The sequence below is a fragment of the Pogoniulus pusillus genome, chromosome 8 (genome assembly GCF_015220805.1).
Source record: "Pogoniulus pusillus isolate bPogPus1 chromosome 8, bPogPus1.pri, whole genome shotgun sequence".
Taxonomy (NCBI): domain Eukaryota; kingdom Metazoa; phylum Chordata; class Aves; order Piciformes; family Lybiidae; genus Pogoniulus; species Pogoniulus pusillus.
The window spans coordinates 2,716,857-2,733,025 of record NC_087271.1 but is presented as its reverse complement, the minus strand read 5'-3'; the positions used below and the strand labels follow the sequence as shown (position 1 = coordinate 2,733,025).

Genomic DNA, 16,169 nt, shown 5'->3' with positions numbered 1-16,169 from the left:
CCAGCCTCGCTGCCCTGGCACTCGTAAAATCCCTACACCGGCTCCATGGGCTGGGGCAGGTCGCAGGGAAGGGTTTCCAGGCTGCCTTGCCACAAGCTTTGGGGGGGGGGGGAGGTTTTTTTTTCAGCAAAAAATGAGATTCATCCAAGATTTGCTGTGCTACGAAAAGAGAGAAGCAAATAGTGCTATGCATCTAACTTTGCTTCGAACAGCGGGGAACAGACTTCTCCTTTTATACTTTACACAAAACCCATCAAAAGAACTACGCTGGTATAAGACAAACCCTCCCCTCAACAGAATAATCTCTCATGTATATATACACACACATATAAAAGCATACACAAACACAGCATATATCAGGAAAAAGGTCTCCGTGCTTTTGGCTGCATATTTGGATGCAGATAAATTCTCCCTCTTGGAACAGTTTCCTTCCCAAGGAGTGCTCAAATCTTGACCCAAATCCCAAGGAAGCAGCATTCACAGGGAGCACCTTTGGAAGCGCAGACCGGGCAGTGAGGAAGCTCCTGTGAGCTACAAACTGGGAGTGTTGGGGACTATTTCTATATAAACAAGCCGGGGATCAGCTGAAGTTGCTGCTCACTGGCAAATGAAAATAAAGAGACAATTCAGAATCAAAGGTGAGTCAGAGAAAAAATATGTCCAATAAGAGGAGGCAGCCCAGACAATCAGTCAGATGCCAAAACATGTGACAGACCCAGAGGCAACTCCAAAACAACCAAACCAACTGCCTGTGGAGTCTGCCAAGGAGCCAGATGCTCCTGCTTAAAAATATCTTCCGCTGCCTCGGCATCTGCATTTTCTGCCTGCCGTCAAAAGAGAGGGGAGGGGAAAACTGGAGAATGGAGCCAGAGTAGGGGCTGGGGGCAGCAACTAATAATACTTTTTGCCATTTTCATTCTTCATTTGCAGTTTGTCATCATGTCAGTGGAGAGCAAAACAAAACCTCAGCCTGGCACAGGCGGGGAAAGGAAAACCAGGCAAAGCCCTCTTTGCAGAGGGAGAAAATACGATGAGGAAGAACTAGTAATTCCACATTGCTGTGGGTGGCACGTTCCTCTTAAGGTGATAAAAAGCTCTAAGCTGCTGGAGTTGGCAGTTACTACCCAAGGAAGAGTCTGCGTGCCTGAAGCCAGATCCCTGGCTGATTGTGCAAGGGCCCTGGAGATGAAGCTGGGCACAGGATACTCCTGCACATAGCTGGGATATCCCTGAGGTGCCTCAAGCTGTTCGGTGGGGATAAACACAGAATGACTTGTGCTGAATGAAAGCATTGCTGCTATCAATCCTAGCTTTTGCTTCAGAGAGGCTGCGGCTGCTCAATAAAGGCTTAAACCCACACTTTTGCAAAGTTAACATTTGTAAAATTACTATTTGTAATTAACTTAGTGAAGACGCAGGATCTTTGTTACTGTAGTTGTTGGTTAAAACCATTTAGTAAAATACACATTCTGAAAACTACCCAGCAGGAAAAGGCCAGGGAAAGAGAGTCAAAAAGGAAAGCATTTGTGCAATTGCTGCCACAGGACAAAGCGAAACGCGAAAAGCATTATCACCTCATTTGTATCGAAAGGCTTTAGCTCTTGCATGAAAGTTTTTCTCAGTGAACGCGCTCCTTAGAAATTCAACTGCAAAACTGTTTTGTGTTTCTTGATTCTTTGAGTGAGGATCACCAGAAATCTCACATGTGGCCTGCCCCTCTGCTGCTGAAGTGATCTCGTGGCCTCGCACCCAAAACCTCCGCGCTTCTGAGTGTTGGATGCATCCCTCCCTGCCCCATCTTGCGCAAAGCCACCGCTGTTGAAGCAGCGAGTACTGAATGAGACTGAGAATACAACACTCTCTGCTGAGGAGTGATCTTGCCTGAAAAGAGTGTTTGTTTTTAAGATAGAAATCAGAACTTGAGCTTCCTTCTGAGCTGCCCAGGTGGGGTTGTTAGTCATGAGGGTTTGGGGCACTAAGTGCACTGAAGACTGCCTCAATCAACACACTTCAAAGCAAGAAACTTGGTACTAAACGACAGGTGTATTCGAGCCCATCGCTGCCTTTTAGGAAGCACACAGCATTGAAAAGTCAGTTCAAGTAGGGCTGGGATAAAATTGTACCCCCAGTCCCAATCTCCTGTAAAAAATAGAAAGATCCTTTTGTGCTGCCTGCCTTGTTTTCCCGCTCGGACGTGTGGTGAGGCTCAGCGATATGGTGTTTGTTTCAGGGCAAGGTTTCACGACGGCTGGTCGCCGGCAGAGAGGGCGAGCTCTGGGCTCGCAGCTTCTCTCTAAGTCCCTCAAGCAATCTGGCAGCCATGGGACTGCCACCACCTTTTCTGCACTGAAGGGCTGAACTCCTCGCTGAAAATCTGTGCTACACCTTGTAGACTAAATTTTGCATCGAGAAGCCATTTGCAGCGAAATGCAATTGCGGTAAATAAATAAGCAAGGGGAGCCAAAGCGGCAGCGTGGTGGATCAGCAAGCTTAGCTCACACCGACGGAAAGAACTTGCGGTGACAAACACATCATGAGAGGCTGGTACTGAAATTGGAAGAATTTTCCTATCTACAGAAACTGACTGATAGCAAAGGAGTTTCTAGTCCCCCTCATGGCACACACAAATGTCTGTTAAAGACATAAATATTTAAAAACAGCAGCTAGACTAAGAGGGTTAGCTTTCATTTCATCTCATTTGGCAAGCATTAGATACACCCACCAGAAATCATTTTATTTGGTGTAATTTAATAGCAGATCTATGGTAGCATCACAGTTTCTGACACGCCGAAACAAAACAATGTGGCCTTTTTTTTCCCTGAAGTTCAGAGTTGCTACAAGGCTGCGTTTCAAATGCTAGATGGAAATCAATAGATTGAGACCTTTCTGTATCAGGCACTTGTTTTCATCCTCTGTCACTATGTTTATTTGCTTTCCTGCACGTAACACAGAGACTTTGATCCTTGTTCAAATATCTGATTTTTCACTTCCCTCCTGTTTGATCTGGTTCTCAGGTGAGAAATATTGGCAAAACCTGTTAAAATTCCACCTGCCAATGGTAGCATCCAGGCTAGCAATATGAAATTACATAAGCTGTGCTATGCCTGCCCTTTGGGTTCTTGCACATCAGAACAAAATTCCCATAGAAATCAATCTGAGATTTTAATTTATTAAAGCCTTTCTCTTCCCCCCCACCATTCCCCACATCCTTAAAGGGGTAAATGGAGATACAGAGGAGTAAGTGAGATAACATCAAACAAAGTAGGTTTTGCCTGGTCACAGATGACCTTCACAATATGCGTTTTGCAATTTTGGGTGGATTAGAGGAAACTAATGATGGCTTTGAAATGAGCTTTTGGATAAAGCTTGGGAAACTCTAATCATTACAAATCCACTACTTAAGAGAACAATTCTGTGTGGCACACTGCAGCTTTAAAGCATACATGCCTTGTTTTCTTTCCTGCTCTCAAGGAGTTTATTTTGCTTTCACTTATTCCAGTCTTCTTATGGGAGCCCAGTGGTTGTTTCCACTTTCTGCCCTTCCTTTTAATTTAAGGGAGCCTATTGTGTTTTTTTTTTTGCCATTGCGTTGCCCTTACAGTGCCTTCTGCATTTGGTTTAGGACTCATAGAGTTAACAGGCTGGGGAAGAGAGAGAGGGGGGGAAAAAAAAAAACACACTTGCATTAAGCCTGAAGCCTGTCACCTTTTCTTGGCAATTACACTGCTAATGGCTGGGTCCCAAGCAAAGTGGCAAAGAATATCTCTTCTCACGTTCCCAACTCACAGTGCATTCCCAAATACCAGATGGTGTTTTTGGAATCCATTTCACTATGTTTGATATGACAATACTTTTGTATAATGTTAAATTATATATAACTATTTCAAATAGCTGATAACAGAACAAGGCAAGAAAAGGAATATTAGATGTAAGGAGGAAAGAGAGAAACCGAAGGTCCTCGTCTCCTGCTGCTGTATCTCTCGTCTCTCAGATTTTTGTGTAATTTGAACAAAAGAGGAAATAAAAATGGTTCAACACACTAGCTCTCACAGTGATACTATACAGAAATGGTGTTGCTTCCTTCCCAGAATCTGGTGTACATCTTAGGACACCTGCCAGCTCTACAGGAGGCAAGTGCAGGATCACAAATAGTGCAGAGAAAGCAGGAAAAAAAATGAAAAAGAGAAAGAAAACCCCAGTCGTGACTAAACAAGCTCCACTGTTCTCTTTACAAAAATTTCCTTCAAATCTTAAGAAAAAGAAATCCTGGAAAATTCAGGAGCACTAAACTGGTGCATCTCCCTTAACTTCAGTGGAGCTACGCCAGGTGACAAGAGCTACACATTTGGCCCAAGATATTTAAGTGGAAGGAACTTGGATCTGTGTAGTAAATCATTTCACCAAAAGTGAAGGCAATCCCTCTTGCCCCAGATTAACTAGTCTGGTTTTGTGTTAACACTGATGGACTTACAGGAGTTGGAAAACATCCACTGGAATCAGGCCTGCAGATTTAGTCGCAATACAATTCATCACTCAAACTGAGGAACAGAAGTAGCTTGGCCATTCCTCAGGAGACAGCCAGGACCTCAGCTTTAGGAGGGACAGAGATTTTCCTTTTGTTGGACACACTACAGACAACTTCTTAAGACTGAGGGGAAAAAACTATTCCAGATAATCTGTGTCCTGTCAGCCTGCCAGTGATGCCACTGTCATCATCAGAATCCCATCCTATAAAGACTGGTTAATTTCATGATTTCTAAACTGAAATTGTTTATTTTCATGCAGACAAAACTTTGTTTTCTTCCTTCTCAGTTGCAGCTCAAGGCACATTTTAACAACCAGCAAGTCTTCAGGATAAATCCTTACCAACAAAAACACTTCCCAAGCTTAACAGCTACATGAATATTGAAGCTATAAGGACACAGCTTCACAAGTAATTTGTCTGGTTCAACCAGTTTGTGTTTTTTTCTCTCCTGCATATGCTGAAAACCTGTGGCACACAATCCAAATGAAGGTTTCATTCATACAGCTATGCATGAGCAACTTACTACATTAGTACATACTTTTTACACAGCAAAATACTGATTTCCCCCCCACCTTGATTACTTATACTACCAGCATACAGTACAGATTATCAAGCCCTAAAAGGATCATACAGATCCAGTGACTACTACATAATTAACAATAACTTGTAGTAATGCAATTTAAGAGTCTTTTTAATGGGCATAGATGGTAGAATGTATAGCCCATCTTTCTTTGTCATCCTAGAAAAGGGGCCCCATGCGGAGCTGCTGGTTGCTGAGTGATGCTTTGTAGTCTGTACCAGACAGTTGCACAGTACCAGCTGCATTGGCAGGTAGCCGAAGTGCAAAGAGATAGCTGCCAAGCTATGCTATACAAAGGAAGCAGTGCCAGAGAGAAAGGGACCTTTGCATGAAATCACCTTTGACCCTGAAGCCAGCATGGATCCCATATTCATCAATTCCAGACAATTGCATCTTTCATTCCACCACAAACTATGATTAGAAAGGGCCCATTTGTGATAGTGATTGTTAGTTTACAGTTCCCAGAGATTGGATTATTTAATCTTTAGTTCTGTTGGCAGCAATATTTTCCCTAACCTTTTGTAATGGCACGCCAGTGATAATCTAACATATGTATATAGGGAGACATACACACGCATACACACAGGCACCTCCCTTCCTCCTGGGTGAGGAGATAAAGATGTGGAGAAAAGGGGAAAGGCACAGTACACAAAACTCACTTTGTTTGGCAGACACTGTACTAATGTAAATTTTCAGAACTGAGTCTGGAAAAGTGCATTTCCCTCCCTGGGCAGCAGTGGCTCAGCTTCTGCCCACGGACCTGACTTTCCTTCCATTCTTTCTGTTTGAGAGGAAAGCTTTTGCTTCGGGACACGTCAGAGGCATTCTTTTCAGGCAACTGCAAATTCCCTCTCTTTTTAACTTCTGTACATTTTAACTGCTTGCAGCACATGCAAAAAAAAAAAAAAAGGGGGAGTGGAATATTAAGCAGACTTTAAATGGACTCATGAGAAAGTGGTTTTGCTTGTCGTTGGTAGCTATCTGAAGGGTGTGGGGGGAGACAGTGCACAGAATAAAAGCAGCAGGGAAGCGTCTAGGCCTGGTTCCTGCCACTGCTCTCCTGGGTGTCTAGCTTTGAAATTGTGAGTCCTATTGAAATCAGTGGCAGAACTCACGAGGTGCACATGCATGGCAGCATTTGCAAGGTTGGGCTTTCAGTAAATGGATCTTCAACAGCAAAGTGCCTCAATATCCTCCCCCCTCCTCCCCCACTCCCCCCTCAACTTCACACAGAGCTTCTCTAAGCAATGAAATCAAGTTGCTGGCACAGTCAACAAGTAGGTAAAGAACATGAGGTATCTGAGACGGTAACTCTTAGCAATGACTTTCCAGAGTGTTCAGAAGAAAAAGAGGTAAAGCTCCCACCAGAATAAAATGAAGGACAAACACTTGCAGTTGGAAGTGGAGAGAAAATGACAAACAAAAAAGGATGGAAGTCTATACAACTTTCATGAAAACCTGTTTTGATCTGATCCTTTGGTCTTATCTCAGAGACGTTAGCTGAAGAGGGAAAAAATCCCTCTACCTGAAGGCTGGCCGTATTGTGCTGCACCTGACTTCTGGCTCACATGCAAGACCGTCTGTTCTTTATTTTCACTCTGTATGAAGCTAATGGAATTTGCAGTTGATTAACCTCAAATCTGGAGTAATGATCCAGCCTGGGACTGCAGCTGGCAATGCTGAGGCTATTTGTACTTCTTAAGTGAGTAAGACAGCAACAAGTATAATGACATGAAGGTAAAGGTTTCAAATAGACAGGCAAATGTCAGAAGTGCATTAAAGTAGTTGAGACGTGACTTGAGAGGGCAGACAATGTCCCCTCTCCCCACAAAGAGGTGTGAGCACCAACTCTTTGAACAATTAATCACAAGGTAATACAATGAGAAGTATAGGGTCACAATTATTCAATATATTCTACAGGGAACACTTAAACCACAAGATTTACCCTTTCTGCACACCGAATCCATGCATTAGCAAAAGGTCATCTATTGAGGAACAGAATCGCAAGAAAATTTAGGAGACACAGGGCCCCTAAAACTTCTCTACAACTTCTGGTTGTTTCCAGGGGGGAGGTAAAGCCTTCATTAGATCAGCAGCACAAAATGGAATTCAGAATAGAATTACACTGCATTATTTGTATTTATTTGTGTCGATTAACTATTCTGTCTGAAGTATGAGAAATGGCAGCTGAATCACTGCACATAAACACCACCAGAAATCAATTCAAGAAGTTTTTGTTTTTCTTAATAGAGACATTTAGGTTTTTCTCTTCAGAATTGTTCAAAGCTTCAATGAACAGAATTACACAAACGTGCACCAAACCTCGGAACTAATTTAGTTTAGCAAGTGCTTCACACATCTTCATTTACTGAACAATGTTACTTCCAAATCATGACAACATTCTTCCTTCCTTTGCTCATGACTAATACAGTGTTACTCAAACCGTTCCTCTTCAGACACTTTAGATCTTTACAAATCCTTTCCTCAGCTTTACCACCTGATTTCTAATTGCAATCAAACTGAGAAAGTTCCTTCCTCCGATGTAAACTCCCCAACCCAAGGCCAATGTCAGGTACTGCTGGAAAAGGCATTGCCCAGCTTTCCTTCCAGGCCATCATTTGGAAGAGGAGCATCTTCAAAGAGGTAGCTGAAATGTGTAAAGAGCTGGGATGAGCTGTGCTTGCTCTCGAGCTCTTGCACTGCTTATCAGATGAAAAAGCCTTCATGTGGTAACTCTTAATGTGGTATCTTGAAAACAGTTTCTCAGTCTGAAGATGATCACCTTTGCCATCCTATAGAAGACTTGTCAAATTAATGACTGCCAGTGGACTTCCCTGATGCTACATTAAGTCTGCATTTTATTTATATATCGTGCATGTAAATATACATGTGCACACACACACACACACTGTGTGTACTATATGTCAACAACTAATCAAAAATTGTTTGCCCACAAGCATATGTGAAAAATTCATCTAAATAATTGTACATTTAATTTTTAATGAAATCCCAGTAATCCATTCAGTCTACCAAACTCCTCTGTAGTATGAAATGATGGTGGGCACAGAGATCTCTGTGTCTTACACAGTGTGAGCGTATGTACCATTTCAGGCATCCTCAGTCAAGTTTTATCACAGCATTATCTTGATTTTGAGATCACTGCTTTTACTTGTGTGCAGAGTGGAGAAGCATATGCTATATGAGCAACCCATAGTGTTTGGCTTAAAGGCAAAATAGAAGTCAGTGATAAATAAACAATAAAAAAACCATCCCAGACTGTAGCTAGGCTGTGGAGTCTTTCTCATCTATCATCACAGAATTATGCAATCGACCAGGTTGAAAGAGACCTCCGAGCTCAGCCAGTCCAATCTAGCACCCAGCCCTACCCAATCAACTAGACCATGGCACTAAGTGCCCCATCCAGGCTTTTCTCAAACACCTCCAGGGATGGCAACTCCACCACCTCCCTGGGCAGCCCATTCCAATGCCAATCACTCTCTCTGGCAACAACTTCCTCCTAACATCCAGCCTAATGCCTCTCCTGGCACAACTTGATACTGTGTCCCCTTGTTCTGTTGCTGGTTGCTTGGAGAAGAGACCAATTCCTATCTGGCTACAACCTCCCTTCAGGTAGCTGTAGACAGCAATGAGGTCATTCCTGAGCCTAGGTCTTTCATAAAATAATTTAGGTTGGGAGGGACCTCAAAGATCATCCAACTCCAACCCCCTGCCATAGGCAGGGACACCTCCCACTGGAACAGGTTGCTCAAGGCCTCATCCAACCTGGCCTTCAACACCTCCAGGGAGGAAACATCCACAACCTCTCTGGGCAACCTGTGCCAGTGTTTTCAGCTCCCTAATTCTCCAAAAAGCTTGTATTCATAAGGAACTTTAAAATAAAGTGCTTCAATTAAACACCTCTCTTCAGATAATGTTGAAAACCCTTTAATTAACATCTAACAGGCTTTTGGAGACAAGTGAGATTTGTTATTCTACTCCATTGATGGAAAGCGTGAGATGTGAAGCAATATAAGTGATAGATATAGCAGACCTCTTCAGACACCAAGGGAAAGATGTTGCATGCCTGCTTGCAAGAACACAAGTTTAAGCAGGCACCTTCATTTTGCAGGTGCAAGCATCTACAGCATCCAAATAATCATACTAAGCCACGCTTGTGCACATTCGTCCTGGAGCATGCACCCAGCAAACTCATTAGACCAAGGAAATTTGCAAGCACGAACACATACATGGAACCACAGGTGTTTGACTATTTCAACCCAAAGCACATGAACAGATGTTCACATCGAATTGAAATTGTCACCATCCTCAAAACTCTGCAGCTCTGTCATTCCACCCTTTTCAGTCTGCCTATTTTTGGAATTCCACAAGGCCTCGTCTCGCACTGATTTGCAGGGTACCACTTCCACTCATTTTGTCTCCAGCCCCTCATCCTGATGAGAGGGAAACCAAAAATTCCACAGCCCATGGATATTTCTGTTCTTAGGCAGCCAGTGGTTCACTTTTTGACTAGATAAACATTTTTCAGTTAAGGTTTTGTGCTTCTCCCCAGTGTTGCTGCACATCATTATTGCAAAGACTTTGCTTTTATGCAGGATCAGTTCCATGACCTTAGAGCAGATCTGAAAACAGTTGTGTTAGACAAGAGACAAAAAGGTAGGCTGTGCCATTCAGAAATGGGAACAACTGGTTCCTGTAAAGGGCTGTGGCTCCCAAGGTTTATATCATGCAAACCCACAGACTGGTCAAGCTGCAAGAGGGAAATGCCACGATGCAAAGCTGTGGGATGCGGCGCACAACGGCGCAGTGCCACAGGGGCACCTTATCAGCCTGGTCTTCAGTTTCTTTTATTTTTTAGAATACATTTGACTTCCCTTTCCTCAGTTTTTGTCAAGGTTTGCTGTAAAGTCTCCTAAAGTATTCCCTCAAATTTTGGAATTGAGCAGATGCAATCAAAAGTGGTTGCACTGCTGCTCACAGGGGACATCTCCTAGGGCTGGCACAGGGCCTTGTTTTGTTCAGCCACGGCTTTTGTCCTATGGCTCTTTGGCTTCCTGCTACGGAGTTGCCTCGGCACAGAGGAGTTTGGGCATCAGAGCTACTAATCTGCAATTCAAACCAACCCTCTGCATGTCAAGAGAGGAAAACGAACCCACAAAGTTATTTGTTTGTGCAGTGGTCCAGTTACTGGAGGACCAGAACAGTTGGTAGCCCATATGTCACTGAATGGGATTTCAAGCAAAGAAAGTGAACCAACTTCAAAGAGAGATTGGGAGACGGAGGAAAAAAGAGAAAAAAAAAATCTTGTGATTCAGTGCCACTACTCAGGTGTAATCTCTTGGCCACAGCATTTCATTATGTCAGAAAACATATTCTCCTATCAAAGCCTGACCTCCTTCCTTCCTCTTTTGCAGTGCCTGTGCCAAATACCCACACCTTGGTCAGTCCCTTCCTTTCTATTCTGCAGACTTTCTCTTCTCAACACCAACTTTAATTAGAAACGAGCAAATGTCATCGCCTGCCAGGCCTTCACCAAGAAAGGGCTCTTTCCAGTGAGGATGGGGAGACACTGGCAAAGGTTGCCCAAGGAGGTTGTGGATGCTCCCTCCCTGGAGGTGTTCAATTCAAGGTTGGATGAGGACTTGAGTGACCTGTTCCGGTGGGAGGTGTCCCTGCCTATGGCAGGGAGTTGGAAATGGATGATCTTTGAGGTCCCTTCCAACCTAACCCATTCTATGAACTTCCCATCATTTCAACCTTCTGTCCTCTTCCCATAGGCCCACATACTTCTGTGGAAGATATTTCCCCTGTTTCTCTGCAGAAGACTTAGCAAGAGCAAAGGGAATGAGTCTCCATAGAAGTGCCATATGCAGAGTTATCAAAACATAGCTCTAGTAAAAAAGTAGTCTCACCTGATTTTACAGGATACAGTCATAATCTTGTAAAAAAAGTTACTACTTTCTTTTAATTTGTTTAAGAACTATTAATGGATTTTTTGAACATGAGGGAATTCCTTGAGTGTGCTAAACGTCTTATGGTATATTTTTTCATTGCACAGGGCACATGGACAGTTGATCTTTTAAGCCTCATTTCCTTAGGAAATCAAGATAAAAGGAGAGGAAGCAACAAGTCCTAAAGCAATGGTTATATGCATTGCAATTTGTCTAAACTTAAGTCCTCATTAGCAGTAGATCATGAGTAATACTTGTGTTGACTTATAATCCTGAGGACTTTTCCTGGTTTCCTTCTTGTAAAAGCTTTGGTGGTTGACTTTCCAGTCACTGCCCTAACTAACCCATATTTAACCTGTTCTTTACCTGTTCTCTAAATTAGCACCACAAAAGAAAATCTCTAGTCCAAAAAAAACCAAACAATCCAATAATTGGCAAGCAGAAGTGAACCTGCATGCATGCTTCTGTTCCTTCAAGAGCAAACAGAAATACTGCCTTGAGTATCAAAGGTTAATTTGAACATAAAAGATTACTTTGGGTCCCTTTGGAATGTTCTTTATGTTTTCTTGATCTAAACCAGTAAGCCATGCTCCACTTCCCATCTTCTTGCTAAAGATGACTACTTTTGAATACCAGCGTATATTCATGCAGAATCAGGTTTGTTTTCTCCAGCTTAGTTGAATTATTGGCTAAAAAAAGGGAAAAAAATCCTTCTAATTTACTCACAAATTCTCTCAGTTGTGTAAGCACTCTGTTAGTGACCACGCACACCCTGTGTGTTCTGAGCTAGTCACAGTCAAAGCAGAAAGGTCTCAGAGCACTATTTGTGCTCTTAATTTCCACGCTGCTCCTATTGACAACCTCAATCCATGTATGCGATTCCAATCGGGTTGTGAAATTAATATGGCTGTTTGCTTACATCAAGGGCAACCTGTACCACTCTGAAAGCAAGGGCACTGCAATTATTGGGAGCAAAAGCCTACAAAGCTTATAGTGCCATCTGTACTACACAACACTTCCACCCAAATCTAGTTGTATTGCTAAACTTTATGTTTCACAGTCTCTGAGAAAAAAAGCACCAAAGAACAACAGATATGCTTAAGTAGGCAAAATATTTTGAACCTCACTCCCTTAGTCAACACATCTATTTCATTTGTTCTAATGATTTTTATCTAATGTAAAATTACTCTTCATTAATCTACTGTATGGAAAATAGATCCAGAAATCTTCATTGTGGTGAACAAAAGTTCTAAAAGCTTTGCACAAAAGAGTTACCGCAGGTTTGGACAACATGTGCTCTCAAGGCACCACCATCAGACCCAGCTCCCATCACTCTGAGATCAGCTGGAGTTGTTGGGAGTGTGGAAGGGCCTCTGCTTTTTGTGTGTGGGGTGAAATCTAAGTGTATTGCATGTGTAAAGTATGAGTATGTCCATGTACAAAGAGCTCCAGCACTCGTGACCAGTTCTGCGATTGCTGCACGCAGTGCTTGTGAAAATGGCATCAGTGGAAATAACAAAGATATTATCAATCCAAACCATGCTCTTGTAAATGAGAAAAATTGTCTTCAGATATCAGCAATGAAAGAGCTTGATTCAGCCTAAAATCATCTTTAAATATTAATTGGTGTCTGTGACCACAGCTGAGGGAGAGGAGCAAAGCAGCACAATGAGATTCTTTCCACATCAGGACTGAAACACGGGGAACCTTTTGGTAAACCAAAACCATTACCTTTTTCCTTTCTTATGAAGGTAGGGAAAACAGATGTTTGCTCCCTTACTTTTAAGAAATTCCAGATTATTTAGGGGTTCCTCATTTGTATGGAAACTGTGGGAATTTGCTGACAGAGTGTCAAGAATATTCTTTTATTTTCATTTCCATTTTCAGTTACCTCCAATATTAGTGGAGGACTTGTCTAATGTAACAGGATTAGACTCCCAGAAGCCTTCACAAGCATCTCAATCAATTTAAAGATCCAGACCTGGTGTGTAAACTGGAGTGTATTATTAGTCCTGCAGCCTTTGGATTCAGACTGAGGTGTCAGACCTTTCAGGCAGTGTCTATCTTTATTGGCTTTCTCTCACCTTGTGGCATTCAATACGCTCTGAACATCATCAGATCTCAATCCAGTGTGTAAAATTAAATGGAGAATGATGAGAAATAGCACGGAGACACCTTAAGTACAGCACAGACTGAGATTAGAAGCCCTCCTATTTCCGCTGCTAAAGACAGGTCCTCCAGATCGTACTACTACTTGCATTGCCCAGCAATCACAATGATTTCATATCCGGAGTCAAGATAAGCTCTAGAAAGAGTAGATGGGAATTAGCAGTGAGAATGAGCTGGCCTGTAAGGGTACAAAGCTGTGCTCTTACTCATACACCTCTTGGTCAGACCATGATCTACACAACATCCTTCTCCCTTGGTAAACAATGGGCAAGGATGCTAGAGCTCCAGTTCCTAGCTCAGAGGGCTGCGCTGGGACTTCAGACAGTTTTTTTGGATGATCTGACTTTCTGGTCCTTTTCTAGGGTGTCCTACAGCTACACCATCGTGTTACAAACAACATGAACATTTGAGGGGAAGAGGGTTGAAAAAGGGTTAACATGGCTCGTTCTCCTCTTACTAAAAATAATGTCATTTCCCTCCCCCTGCCCAAAAGTATCTGTTGCTTGGTTGTTCACATACTGAAGTTAAAATCTATATTGTAGTTCTGTATGATTGAACATGGAATGAATTCTCACATAAAATGACATTGATACAAATTATCTGTAATCCTCCAGTGCTTCGGTGTTATTAAAAAAATATTGGTTTCTAGCCACAAACTACCCTTTTTCTGCAGAAAAGTAAAGGCTAAGAAAACAGAAGTATTGGTACGTTGGAGAAATTGTCCCAATGAGTTTGTAATCCAGTATAAGTTACACAGGACTGATAAGTAAAGGAAGTTCAACCAGACAGTTTAATCCTCCAATTTCCTGTCTTCTAATCAGCCACTGACTCCTCGGGCTTTAAATTAGAAACATTCATGGCAATATTCAGGACAGGTGAAGGAAAAGGAGTAGGAAACAATTGAGGCAAATTCTTGTAGGCAAAAGGAGGCCATGTACAGGAAAATTATACTATGTAGTATGTATAATGATGCACTGAATACATGTGTTGAAGTTACACACGGAGTTTAGCGGCTCTGAGAGCAGGAATTAAGAACATTTATCCAGCAGCTGAACAGTGGATGAACAGACAAGGAGTTACTGTAGAAAACAAAGCAAATCCATGCTACAATGTTACACTCTGTTCACACTTGGCTATTTTTATAGAGACAGGAGCAAGATAATTATTAATACATGTGTGCTTTTCGATATACAGTGAAAGATAAGTTGGAAACACAAACCAGCAAAGCCATGTCTGGTTCAACAGCATGTGAGGATTACCAGGACTAACTTAGATGAAAGTCTATCTGTGCTCATGTAGATATGGTCAGTAATTTAAACAAGAAATGCTACTTTTGAGTGTTTCATACCCCTTGACTTCCTTAGCTTCAACAGTAACAGTTAGCATTCCCTATGATGAAATTAAAGAGTAGATGCACGTTTTTTTTTAATGCCATTTGCCATTAGATACTTAGGGAGGGTTCTATTAGTTCTGAATCGATGGAATTGCTGCTAACATTGGGCAGTTTTCATAAGTGTAAATTACCTGAGTGACTTCAGCTATTCCTCTAGAAATACAGAGCACAGAGGTGTGAAGGAGAACTATCTATCAAAAGATTTAGGGGAAGATTGATGTGGAGTTAGAAACCTTTTGAGTATCAAAATGACCATTTCCAGTCCTGTCCTACTGTCCTGGATAATGTCTCTTTTAACTTCCAGCCTCTCAAGAAAATAAAGGCCGATAGATACACTGCCCTACAGATCGATAGCTGGGTAGTAAAAGTAGAAAACAATTACTTGGGAAGACGACTGGAAGATCTGCTGTAACTGTCATACTCAATAAGAGCAGTTTGCATGCCAACTCATACATGGAGTCATTTCAAATGGCTTCTTAGTTATTAATGAGCCTTTTTTTTTTTTTTTTTTTTTTTTAAAAACCTATTTCACAAAGGAGGATAATTTGGGGTTTTGAAACTGTTTGGACCAAGATAAGACAAATTCTGGTCAAAGTTGGCTCCCAGTCTCTCAGGTAAGTAAACCTGAATCGCTCTGCTCCTCTTAGTGCAGTGACTCCAGGTTGGTGGCAGTGTAAACCTTGAGCAGAATTTGACCCAGGGTCTTGAGTTTGGTATTGTAATTGGGAATTTTCCTTCTTTGCTGCAGATGTATTTCAATAACCCCGTGCAAAGGAATTATGCAGGCAATCTCCTATTAAACACATAAAATAGTCACATCATATTGCCTCGCTAGAGCAAATAATTAAAAAAAATAATCAGCTTGAAATAAATGTTTATAAAAGTAGCACAGCTGCGCATATTTGTCCAAATGCAAGACAGAGAACTGAAACTTTTCCATGACTAACCCTTTAGTGTCTCTGTGACAGCATCAAATTTAAATAAAAAATGGCAATGATTACAAAATAATGACAAATGTTCCAACAAGCTCATTAATCTCACGTCTCCAGGCTGCCATGCCAGTTAAAGTATTTGCTATTACACACATATTGAAAAAGATATAATTCCTTCTTACACCAATTTACAGCCTTTTGGAGGAAACTTTCTGCTCAACTGTCACATTACAATAGTCAAAATAATAACTGTTTCTGCATTTACTTGATTAAGGCATAAGAAAAAATAATTAGGTGTCAGAAGATTGCCTTAAAACTGCGGTGACAAATACAATTATTGCCAAAGTGTACAAAGTCCTCTGGGGTCTACTGGAATAGTTGGAAACATTTGTAACCGCAAGAAAGAAAAATAATGTTTTTCATTTACTTGTGACCCCTTGCTATTTTGGCAAGTAAGAGAAAATATATTAGCCATTCCATCAGATGGCTTGAGAGAAAAACTAGCTGAGATGAAGGAAAGTGAATTAAAGGAGCATTAATAAAGATTATCTATGAAAGAAAATAAGGTCAAAATTAGAACTCTGCATTTTAAAGCCACCTT

At 41.7% G+C, this 16,169-nt stretch overlaps 1 protein-coding gene across 11 annotated transcripts in view; it reads right to left on the bottom strand.

Moving 5' to 3' along the window:
* NFIA (nuclear factor I A) overlaps positions 1–16,169 on the bottom strand; it is a 422,658-nt gene that overhangs the window by 358,240 nt on the left and 48,249 nt on the right. The window lies entirely within an intron of this gene.